The sequence below is a fragment of the Gossypium arboreum genome, chromosome 5 (genome assembly GCF_025698485.1).
Source record: "Gossypium arboreum isolate Shixiya-1 chromosome 5, ASM2569848v2, whole genome shotgun sequence".
Lineage (NCBI taxonomy): Eukaryota > Viridiplantae > Streptophyta > Magnoliopsida > Malvales > Malvaceae > Gossypium > Gossypium arboreum.
Window position 1 is genome coordinate 32,851,136 of NC_069074.1, and position 13,420 is coordinate 32,864,555.

The window sequence follows — 13,420 nt, forward strand, 5'->3', positions numbered from 1 at the left end:
TCGCCCTTAATTGGGGAAAATTTTGAATCCCTCAAATCCCTAAAATTTTACCTTGAATCAATAGTTTCTTTGGCTGTAAAAAAACTTTCCTATCTTTTGCCTTCTCCTCCATCTGTTAAATCACCGTTGCACACAGTTGGGCACCCCACTTAAGTCGCCCTTATTTTCCACCTATGAACCATATCCTCATAACCAATATATGAATGTTGCATCATTGATTTCTTTACAGAGGAACCAAATTGGAAACTCTCTTTTCCCATCACATTCAACTCGACCCTCAACGCCAGGGAATAAGAGAGATCATCATCCGCTATCACTTTGACCCTAGCAGGACTCTCATGACACTCATTAATCCTATGTCCCATACGTCTGCATCCAATACAAAAGTATGGTAAATTCTCATATTTAAAGGATATCCAAACTTTCTCTTGACCACCGATTATTACAAAAATCCCTCTCTTTAATGGTTTCTGCACATCCAACTGAACACGAATTCGGCAAGAATCCCTTTTGATTTTTTATCTAATCACTACTCTAAAGGTAGATTCAACAGTATGCATCAGGTCTTTCTTATCACATTTTAGTGGGCAAATACCAGTCTTGATCCAAAACGAAGACATAACAAGTCATAACTTACTACGTTCTTTAAGTTGTGATAAGTGGTAAAAAATAATAAGTTGTTTTTGAAACAACCAAGGCCTCGCTCCAAAATCATCTCCAAATCATCCTTGTGTTCGAACGAAATTAAAAATAGATTCTGCTTTGCCACTTGGATCTCAAATTTTTTTCGTGTTTTCCAAATACTCCTAATTTGTGCATGAAAACTATTCGAATTGTGAGATTTCTTAGTCTATACAGTACACAAAAGCGTTGGATTTTCGCATAGAATTACCAATGAGCTTTTTACCGTCAACTAAACAAGTTCCTCCTCCAATAAAGAGATATTGTCCCTCTCCATTTGTTAGAAAAAGTTGCCACTCTACTCCAACCCAACCACAGCAAGCATTGTTTCTCTAGAAAACTAAGAGAGAACACTCTGAACTTTTACCCCTACTCAAGAAATCCATAACTTTTTCAATTAATTATACTCTTGTTATTATTGTCTATATAATTTCTAGCAATGAAATTTAAAAGTGTTATAAAGTTTAATATAAGGATAAATCCCAAAACTATACATGAACTATTGTTTAATGTTTAATTGTATACATGAACTTTGATTTTATGCAATTTTATATATAAAATTTTGATTTGATCCAATTCTTGTAAATTATTAACACAATTATTGATATAACATCATTTTATATTTATGGGTTAAATATAAAATTAGTACCTGAACTTGTCCACTTCTCCCAAATTGGTACTTATGATTTTTTGGTCCTAAATTAGTACTCGAACTTTTTTTTCGTCCACTGGTTTGGTACTTGAATCTAATGTCGTTAAAATTTTGCTGATGTAGAAGCGTTGACCACTCACACGCCACCACGTGTCGCAATCCTAAGGCCCATTTGACCCACTCCTTTGACTCGTGTTTTTTTTTTACTCGACCCTTGAAATTTTTTTATTTTAATTTTTTTTGCCTTAAAAGTTATTTTTGCTCTAAACCTTTTCTCTTCCATTTGTTTCTCTTTTTTTTTTTCAACATATTTCATTCTTATTTCTTGAGCTCCGGTGACATGGTAGCTTTATTGTGGCCATAACCAACAATGGTCAGCCTTCCTCCTCACTTCTCTTCAACGAAACCAAAGGTTGATGTTGTTGCGATGAAGAAACAAAAGGCTCTTGCTGTTGCTCGACGCTATGGAATCTAGGGTTCCTGATTCGATGGGAAATTCTTAATTGATTTAAAAATTAGTTCGATTAAGATTACGAATTAGGAAAATTAGGGTTTGGAATTCAGAACCAGTTGATAGGAAAAGCTGTAATTTAAAAAAAAAAATCTTAGTGGGTTGGAGGTGATTGTTGTTAAGGTTGAAATGGGGGAAAAAGTTGATTTTTATTTTGGAAAAGTGAAAGAGCTGGATTTGAAAGTCGAGTCACGGATGCGGAGAAAGAGAAAGATGTTGAAAAATGTTGAAGATGATGGTGAAAAAATAGCTTGGGAGTTCTGGAGGTGAATACCATCAGCGTTAGGGCTGTCACCGGGAATGAAGCAACGAAGTTGGAAACCTGAACGTCGGTGCAGTCATCGAATTTGAAGTGTGTCTAGAGGCTGTTTTATATCGTTATCCCACTCACTGTTACACCATTACTTCCATAGAATGCGTTGCCAATGTGCTTAGAATTTTTCCATCCAGCTCACCACTTATGTGCCCTACAAAGAAGACGATGCAGAGAAAAATAACTTTAAAGAAAAAAATTAAAATAAATAAATTCTAAGGGTCGGGTTAAAAAAAATGGTTCAATTGGGGTCCTGGAATTGTGACACGTGGTGGTGTGTGAGCGGCTAGTGTTGCCACGTCAATAAAATTTTAATGGTGTTAGGCTTAAGTATCATATCAGTGGAGAAAAAAAGTTACAGATATTAATCTGGGACAAAAAAACCATAGGTATCAATCTAGGAGAAGCGAACAAGTTTAGATACTAATATTATATTTATCCCTATGTTTATATATTACATTAATGAATAATTATATTTATCCAATATAAAAATAAATTGATGTATTTATTTCTTTAAATGTGCATGATTAAATCAAAATTAAAATTCATGTATAAAATTACACATTAAATCAAAGTTTATATATAATTTTAAAATTTATCCCTTAAATATATTTAATTTTTTCATAAAATTACAATCAACTTCAATTAGAATCAAGTATTTCAAATTTTATATTTAATTTAGTAAGCTTGAGATTAGTTCATTAAAATATTTTTTGTGATCATTATTTAAAAGTTGTTAATGAAAAGGAGTAGAAAAATAAAGGAGTAAATATAATTAAATTAAAATTATATTTAATTTTTTCATAAAAATTACAATCAACTTCAATTAGAATCAAGTATTTCAAATTTTTATATTTAATTTAGTAAGCTTGAGATTAATTCATTAAAATATTTTTGTGATCATTATTTAAAAGTTGTTAATGAAAAGGAGTAGAAAAATAAAGGGAGTAAATATAATTAAATTAAAATTTCAATATATAACATGTTCTTGCATATAAATATTAGAAAGGAAATAAAAGGTAGAGGCCTAACAACTTGTTGCTTTTAGCTAAGGTGAGGCGACTTTCCTTTTATATGTATCTTTTTCTATGGGCAATGGAAAAACACCCACATATCATCTTGGAAAGGGATCGGAGATCCATAATTTGGGAATGTATTTGGGGTTCCCAATTATTCCATAAGATAGTGACGCACAATATCTATTACTATAAGCTTTAATATAAAATTTGTATAAAAATATAATTAAAATAATATTAATTTAATATAAAATTTTAAATTTAAATCCAAAATATGAATTCTAAACTTTTTAATACCACTTAAAAATATAGAAAGCAATCTGGAGAACTGAAAGTCTCTTACAAGTGACTAGAAGAGAAGCATATGTAGAATTCAATCCCTGTTGAATTCATTAGTTTTTGATTCTATGAAAGAAATTGAAAGTTTATATACATATGTGCTGGAAGTATATGATGATTTGGCATGGAATTAGAGTTTTAAATTATTTATATGCTGATTTTATTGTAAGAATTGAATAGAAAGTGAATGTTTGGGACCTAATTGTAAAAGAGTTTGAAGTTAGAGTTTTATGTGGAAATTATGAATTTAAATAGTTATGAAATAACTTATAATGTTTAAGAAAAGTATTAATTGAGAAAATTATCTTAATTGAGGGGTTAATTGAGCAAGGACTGAATTGTATGAATTGTGAAATTTGGGGCAAAATGGAAATCAACATTTTGCACTAAAACTGTTTTGGACAGCAGCAGTAGTCTAACTTTGAAAAATCACCAAAAATTGTAGAAATGGAATTAGAGGATGAATAAAACATGAAATTAAAGCTTATTGAGTCTAGTTTCTTATAAAAGAAATTATGTGAGCAATGAAATTTTAAATCATGAGATACAATAACTTTTGTGAGACAAGGTCAGAATGATTTCGGGTTCCCCTGTTTTGAATTTGGAAAATCATAAAAAATTGGATAAAAATAATTAGAGGCTTATATTTATATGTTTAGAATACTGAATGAGTCTATTTTCAAGAGAAACAAACGAGGACATCATTCGGATCTTGTACAAGAAGATAATTAAGTTTTAGTGAAGAAGGGTCGGAATGTCAGACAGCAGAACAGGGGAGACTTCAATGAATAAACTGTATTAATTGGCCCAACCAAAAATTATGAAAATTTTATGGTAAGAAGATATGTGAATATAGTTTCTGGGAAAATTCATGGATCTTAATTTGGAATTCTTTAGCTCAAGATAAAAATAATTTAGTGACTATGATACAGATGGACAGCTTGAATATTCACATAAATAGATAGTGCAAATTATAGATAATGTTACATACAAGTGTGTTGTTTATACTAAGGATGTGGATGGAGAGGAGGAGGAGGAAAATATACAAAATATATGAATGAATCGTGTATAAATTGATTACATGCCTTATTATAATCGATAAGTGTTGAATTAGAAACGATATAATGTTTTATTTGGAATATTTATTATGAAATTATGATTATCGCTATAATACAAAAATCGAACTTGTGAGTTTATATAACTAAATTTAGTGACCATTTATTAATATTATTAAATTTCAATATTATTTTATGAATGGTGATTGATATTTATGTATGTTAATTGTTGAAAATAAGTAAATTATGTACAAAAGTTATGAAATTAAACTGAGAATTTCGGAGGAACGGAACGCAGGAAATGAGTACAATCTTTCAGTGAAAAAGATGAATTGACGATAAATTACCCAAGTAAACCGAGATTCAGCATTTGTTGCGAATTCTCGTGTTTGCTTTCCGTTTAGCTCTTACGAGCTTCCGTTAACTCATATGAGTTTCAGTTAACCCTTTTGGGGTTTCGATTCACTCGATGAGCTTGATTAGCCTCCGGCTTCATTTAGCACTTATGTGCTTCAGTTAGCCTCCGGGCTGCCATTTAGCACTTATGTGCTTCAGTTAGCCTTCGGGCTGCCGTTTAGCACTTATGTGCTTAAGCTAGATTTCGGGCTTCAGATCACGATGTACTCAAATCCGTAAGCTGTTCCTTGGATGGACAAGTTGGTAAGTCGTAAATGTAACATGTGAAAAAAGAAATGTAAGTAATGTTATCATTATTATTATTGAGCTCAATTATGTGATTTTATCATTCAGAGATTGTGTTTGACAAGATATGTTTGTAAATTATGAGTATGTGAATCAAAGTGACAGAATTTAAACACCTAATGAGGTTGAGCTGATTCACACGAATTTGTCATTTGAAATTGTGATTGACAGGAAGAAACAATGAATTACATGCTTATCAATGGTTACACATAATTATCAGAAAAACAAGAAAAATGACGGTTATTGATATATGGAAATGTAAGACATTGATATATGAATGTGGAATATGTTTGATAAATATGTTCATTTTTAACTATGGAATTATGTACCTCATGTGTGCTATTTACATAAAGATGATATTTCAAATACTTTGATGAGTAAAGCTTAAATATGAAATAGTATGAAATCGAGACAAGTTGTTATGAAAATATATTTAAATTATCTGTAAGTGTTTTTGTACTCCTCGATAATGCCTCGTACTCTATCCTGGCGATAGATACGGGTAGGGGGTGTTACACCATGATTAAGTAATTGTGAATTATCAGAACGATGCTTTTGGACATAATTGTAATTACTAGAGCCTAATTGTATATGTCAAATTGGTTCCTCCGCTAGCTCAACAAAAGCTCGATCGGACTGCATTTGAATCAGAAGAAAATTCTATAAATTTGGAAATAATTTAATTAAGTCGATTTATTCGATGTGGAATTAAATTAGGTGGTCGTGAGAATTGTTCAACTAGAGAATTTGATTAAAGAATTTTCTTGAAAAATTAATTTGAAAAATCTAAGTATTTTTGGAAAAATTAATTTTGATCAAGTAAAATAAATTAATCAAATTAATTAAAATTAATATAATATTTTTAAAATTAATTTTCAAGTCAGACAATTGACTCATTGGGCAATTGGACTTGAAAATTGGACTTGAAATCATAAATTGGACCTAAGAGCCTAAAACCGAGATCAAAACCCAAAAACTCGTCGAACTGGACCAAGTATGTGAAACCGGGCCAACGATCCAACCGATGGCTAGACTGGACCGAACCAGCAACAACTGAATCAAGTGGGTCTTCGGTGGTTGAGTACTAGAAGAATTATCTTGGAACTCTACTAGAGAATTTGATTTGATTAATTATTCTAAAAATAATATTATTTTAATAGGTTTAATATTAAATCAAATTTAATACTTATCTTAATAGTATTTTGTTAATTTAATATTAAAGTGATTATCTTAATATTAAATTTAATTTAATGTTTATCTTGTAGATAAATATTCTATTAATTTAATAAGATTTAATTTTAAATTTAATCTTATATTTACCTTAATAAATATTATATTAATTTACTATTAAAGTGAATAAATTTAATCATAGTTGAACTCTCTAAACTCTCCCTATATAAAGAGAGACTTGGGTCATTATTCTTTTACACACTTGAATTTAAGATAAAGTTGTAAAGAGAAAATTCTCTGAAGAGATTATTTTAGAAAATTTTTAGAGATATTTTTCTGATTTACAACTTAACCCAAAAGTTTAGAGAAATTACGAAATTACCCCATTGGTAATTTTTGGTGAAAATTTTTCTGATTCGAAGTGAGCTCGCACTTGGTAGATGTGAGCTTGAGGATAGCAGGGAAGACTACTCGGTCAAAGCGTTCATCCTAGACGAATCGAAAATGTACAATTTTGATTAAGTGTTTATTACTTTAGATATCATAACCAAGTTCTTGTTTTGGAATTTTTTTAAAAACTATGATTTTTCTTTAAATTTATTTTACGCTGCTTTTTACAAACCTGTTTTTTCCAATAGGGTTTCTTTCATTAGCAACATCCTTAGCACGTAATTCTTCAATAATATCAACAACTGTTTGAGCATATTTCCCTACGACTTCTTTATGACTATATAAAAAAATTATTTCATAAGCATCATATACTATATGGATATAAGTAAGTCAAAACAAGAAAAGAAATACAAAAAATAAAATAAAATAAAATCTTACACTTATATATGAGTCCCACGCTGCATATTTAGCAACAACCACCTGCCTATGCTCGTCCCAACCAAAGCTACTATTGTCTTTTTCTCTAAGCATATCGTAAATGACTGTTCAATCCAATTTTGATGTCCTAATCCTTAATTCAAGATTTGTTTTAGCCGCATTGCATGAGATAAAACTTTTTCCATCATTCTTTCCAATTCAAGTAAATAACCGGCATTGAATCTCGTATCTACATTATCTACATTAAAAGTTCCAACATTGTGCAAGCCTGCCATACATGAAATCAATGCAACGTCTTCTTTCGGAACCCATTTCCTTTAGGTTCCTCTAGAATTTTCGGAAGAAGTTGTAGTTGATTGTGAAAAGCCTGACATACTTTTAAAGAAAATTGTATACAATTAATTAATAGATAAAAAACAATCAATTAATACAAGTCTAGTAGAATACCAAAATACCATAAACACAACATCAAAGATAAACAAAATAACATAAATTCATTCAAACAACACTTTCAACCCTATTAATTTCTAGATGCTTGCCATGCGTTGAACATTTGATTTGCTAGTTCCATCGTCCAATTTTCCCATGCATCAGTTGGAAGAATATTGATTATATTAGGTTTAACATCCTTTATCACATTACTATTTAAACTTTCTCTCAGCTCCGCTTCAATAGGATCAAGTCTTATTTCAGTTTGAATAAAATTATGAAGCAAGTAACAAGCAATAATGATTCGATTGTGCATCCTCACAGGATAAAATGATGGACTCCTAAGTATACCCCCATTTAATTTTTAACAAACCAAAAAATCTTTCAATAATGTTGCGCACTGATGCATGTTTCATATTGAAAAATTCTTCTAGAGTACTTGATTGGTGACCTTGGCACTATTCATTCAAATGATATATTTTTCCCCTAAAAGGTGCAAGAAATCCTTCACAATTTATGTAACCAGCATCAACTAGATAATAACAACTTATATTAAGAAAACACTATTTACCAATCTCTTGTTTTCAATATTAGTATGATCTAAAAAAATAATTCAACTTTCTCCATATCTACACTTTACCAGGAGGAACTTTTAGCCCATGTCTCCTAGTAATGGCATCTTGAAAAACTCATCCATCAACAACAAAACCTTCCCAACCAATAAGAACATAAACAAATTGCCTATCAGATCTACAAACACCTAACATATTTGTTGCTATGTCACCTTTTTTAGTTCGATATCTAGATTTATCAACGGATGAAACCCAAATCTTGATATAGGTTCCATCTAAAGTACCTAAGCAATTCTACAAATAAAGTAAAAGGTCAAGTTAGGATACTCTATTGAAATATAAATCAAGTGAGTTATTTCCAAATAATATATATACCCACTCCAATACCTTGAATCATTTCCACCTTGTGTCTGTAGAATTAACTGGAACTGGCTCTGGCTTTTTAAATAACACTTCTTGTAAGCATATCAAACCATTTAATACATTGTGAAATGATCTATTAACAGTTTTCCCAGACCTATTAAAGTGATACTTGATAACTTGATTTTTAAAGTGAGCAATAATATGTAAGAGCATTTCCACTTGTTCATCTACAAGCATGTTCTTTGATGACTTCAATCCTCCTAAAGTTTGTAACTTCACATAATTAAAAAAAAAATCTATTCATCTTAACTCGTTCAATACAAGTCTCGTCACTAGCATGTACAAGTCGCTTCACATAATCTCCTTGAGCATAATTAAAAATCTAAAATGTATGATCTAATAATGGGTCTATAAGTTTGTAGGCTTGAGACGACACCCAACAAAACTAAGAACCAACTCGCAACTGTGCACACTTGCAACCATACTGTCAATGCAAGACCAATTCTTTTTCGCCTCACTTTGTACTATTAAAGGCAAACGAGCCATTACTGCAAGATAATAAAATGTTACATATCTTCAAATCATAATATAAATTAATCTCAGAACAGAATGTGATGCATAAATTTAAATCATAAATACATAAAAGTTACAATAAAACACCAATATGAACCTTGCAAAGTAGCCAGGAAAATATCATAGACAATTATTAAATTATATCTTAGTTATCCAAGTTAAAGTTATAAGTATCACCACTAGAACAATATAGAGCCTATAGAAATTACAGATTAATATTAAATTTCCTTTCTTTTAGGCAACCACTACCCTAACCATCACCCATTTCAATCAATTGAGCTAAAAGGCTAATCGCTAACTTTACAAAAAATGAGATATTTTTCATTTAAAATTAAATAAAAATATCTACTCTTTTTTCCTTTTTTGGAGTTATGCTGACATTATACGTTTGCATCAATATACAAACTATAGCAAGACCAACAACAAATATAAAAACAAGTACACCAATGCAGTAATTTTCAAATCATATTTTTCACTTCCCAATTGAGTCTTTAAGGTGTGAATTTAATGAAATTGTTCTACAATATAGAATATAGCAAAATGTAGAGAATTCAATCAACTAAAGCAAGCCATTTCTCATTCGATATTCTCTATCAACTGTTGGAAACCACAATATGTATCTAATTTGGTTGGATTGAAATCCAATCGTTGCTTTAAAATACATATTATAAGTGGGTTTATGAAGTAAACTCTTCGAGGTATGTAGTAGTTGTCATCATTAGTTCGTCAATGGATGGAAGGAGATACAACCTTGGGTATTATAAGTGGGTTTATTCATTCGAGTATTAAATATAGTTGTAAAAGCATAGTATCGGCACCTTAACCTTTTGGGGTCTAACTCCTTCCTTAACAATGTGATCGCTAAGATTGTAAGTATCAAACTAAAATAGAGGAAGTCTGGTACCTCTTGAGTTGGACCAAACTTAATAGTCCAAACCATATAGGGCATTAGGTCTGATACCCTTATGGAAAATTACATACTACCAATGTGGGTATCAATTCCTTTGCCATAAAGTCCGATGCCCAAGAAGACGCTTATTACTAAGTTATGTTTTAAGAAATTACTTACAATCAAATCAAAAGAAAGTTTTGAAGTATTTAAAATTTCTTATAATAACTTCTTTTGATTTGATTGTAAATATTCGAAATTACCTACGATATTTTCTTAAAACATAATTTATCAAAAGATTAGTTGTTGTAGCAAAATATTAAAAATTAAAACTAACAATTAAAAAAACTTATTATAGAATAATGAATCGAATAATTGAAATCAAAAGATGACAGAATAAACAACTGTTTTTTTCCGTTGAGTAAGTAAGGTTGTAAATGAACTGAGCTTGAACGAGCAAACATCTTTTCATATTCATTTGTTTATTTTTAAGCTTATTTGTGCTCAGTTTGTGTTTGTTAAGAATTTCAAATTTTTGTTTATATTATTTTTTTAAAATTATGTGTTTTCATTTAACTTAATCGAACATGTTCACAAACATTAAACAAACATGTTCATGAACATATAATTGAACATATCTGCGAACAATGTTAATGAATAACAGACAAACAATAGATAAATAAATAAATACGCACAAATATTATTTTAATATTTTTATAAGAAAATATCATCAATAAATAAATAAACTTATAAATAAGCTAATAAGCGAGCTTGTTCGTTTAATAAAAAAACCGAACACACCTCTGTTCATGTTCGTTCGTTTATTAAACGAACATAAAAATTTTGTTCATACTCGTTTATTTAACTTAATAAACGTACATAAACGAACGGTTAATCAAATGTTATGTTTATTTACACCCCTATGATATGAATAAGTCAATTAATATCCTAAACACACAAAAAAACAATTGTCCAAATAATTTCTTTTCACTTTCAATCTACATGGAAAAAATAACTTTCTCACTTGTAGCGACGTAAAAAATTGGTTTCGGGGTCGCTAATTGTGGCGATCTAGTGAAAAGAGTTTGGAAACTGAAGTTCGATTTTGAAATAAAAGGGAGTCGCCACCGATCCTTTTTATAGGTGTGATCGGATACCTTATAAATTTAATTTTGAAATGAAAAGAAATGAATTTAGGTCCACGTTAAAATCCAGAGAAAAAGTAGGGTCCGGGAGCCAGTTACGCGTGAGGAAGGTATTAGCACCCTCGCGACGCCCAAAATTGGTATCTCATAAACAGTATTGTCTTGATTTTTAAAAATACGAGTTCAATGTAACATTTAGTCGTGATCCGATTTAAAGAAGACAAAAAGTTTTTAATTTTTTTGATTTTTGAGAAGGATATATCGTCTTAACATGAGTCAATTGATATTCACCCAACATAGCGATGAACTCGATGACTTAATGTTAAATCGGTATATTGCCTTGATTATTGAAATTGATTTAGATCATGAATAAGAATATTTGTCGAAATAATGCAGAGTAAAATAATATGAAATAAAAATCAATAAATGAAAGAGCTAGGAATATATTGAAACAAATAATCAAGGTGACAATAATATTAGAAAAGATGAAGGCATAATGTCGTAATAGAATTGAACATGAAATGAAAATAATGAATGTATACACGTAATAATATTAAGAATGCGTGCGTAAGATGATATATGTATATTTAGCAATATTAAAAATCCATACAACACGCATAAAACAAATACAAGATATGCATACCTTAGAAATGATAAGAATAATAATAAAGCTATTTTTACACTACATAAATACATACACACATATGTATAGATATATAAACAATAGTATATACAATATAATATTAGAAATATGTGTATAATAGTGTAAAAGAAAAATATAACTAATAATATTAAAATATATACAATGATGTATACAAAATATAATATTAAAATTTATATACATAACGTATGAGTAAAATACATATAATAGTAAAACACTTACATATTATATACATATTTAAAATAAATAACAACGAATAATAATACTATTAGAAGTATAATGAAGTATATGTATTAAAGATAAATATAATATAATAGTAATATTGAAATAAAGTTATTAAAACAGTACTATACATATAAATGTACGAATATATACATATATAATATACATATATTAATATTAGTATTAATAATAATAATAATTGTTATTTGTAATAATAATACCTCTTTTTTAAATAATTAATATGTTAATAAAATGACAATAATGAAAATAATAGTAACTGTAATAATAAAGATAATGATAGAAATAAAATAATAGTAATAATATTAATAATACGAAAAGAGAAAAAAAAAATTGAAAATACACGAAAAGGGACTAAATCGAATTAATAACGGAACCCTAGGGCAAATTTGAATAAAAAACTAAAGAAATGGATGAAATTATAACTCGCGCTCAACGTAGAGGGGCCATAAACGAAATAAACCCCCTTTCCTCAAAACGCAGCGCACCGTCAGGGATGAAATCAGAAGTCGAAATAAACAGTTGGGCCAAATTAAAAAATAACAACGAGTTTGATTGCAAAATTGTAAAATGCGGAAGGGCTGATTGCGCAAATAGCCCTTCCGCTTTAGAAAACACGCGGATCTGACCTGGTGCGGGTCGGGTCGACCCGACTTGCGTTCAAACGGCGTCGTTTTATTGTTTAAAGGGGGGGGACCAAAACGCACCGTTTTGGTCCCCTATAAAAGTTAAAAAAATTTTTTTTTTTCATTTGTGCAGCTGAAAAGGAAAAAAAAAAAGGAGAGAAGAGAAGGAAGAGAGGAGAAGGGGGAAAGGAGAGGGCTCCGCCAGGGGTTGGCCATCCGGACGATCACGGAGGTCCATACATGGCAATGCCACCAATGCCTGATGGCGGAAAGGTAAAAAATTTGATTTTTTTTGATAATATTGTATATATATATGTATGAATGTATTAGAGTCTAGAAAAAAGCAAAAAAAGAAAAAAAAGAAAAAAAGATTCGGCAATACGAAAGAGAATAGGGTTTTTCACCTTTTTCTTTGATCTGGGTTTTTGGTAATACTAATACTGATCTATTGTTGTTCTTAAAAACTGATATGCGTATTCTCTGCTTCTTGTTCTTAAACTATCGAAAAACCGAAAAAAAGGAACCCCTTTACATTTGATTTCCTGGCTCTTATAGCCTTACAATTTATTTTCTATTATTTTCTGTCCTTTCTCCTTACTGTGTGCAGGGATGGTGGCCGACATGGTGGCATGGGGGCTGGGGCACCAGGGCATGG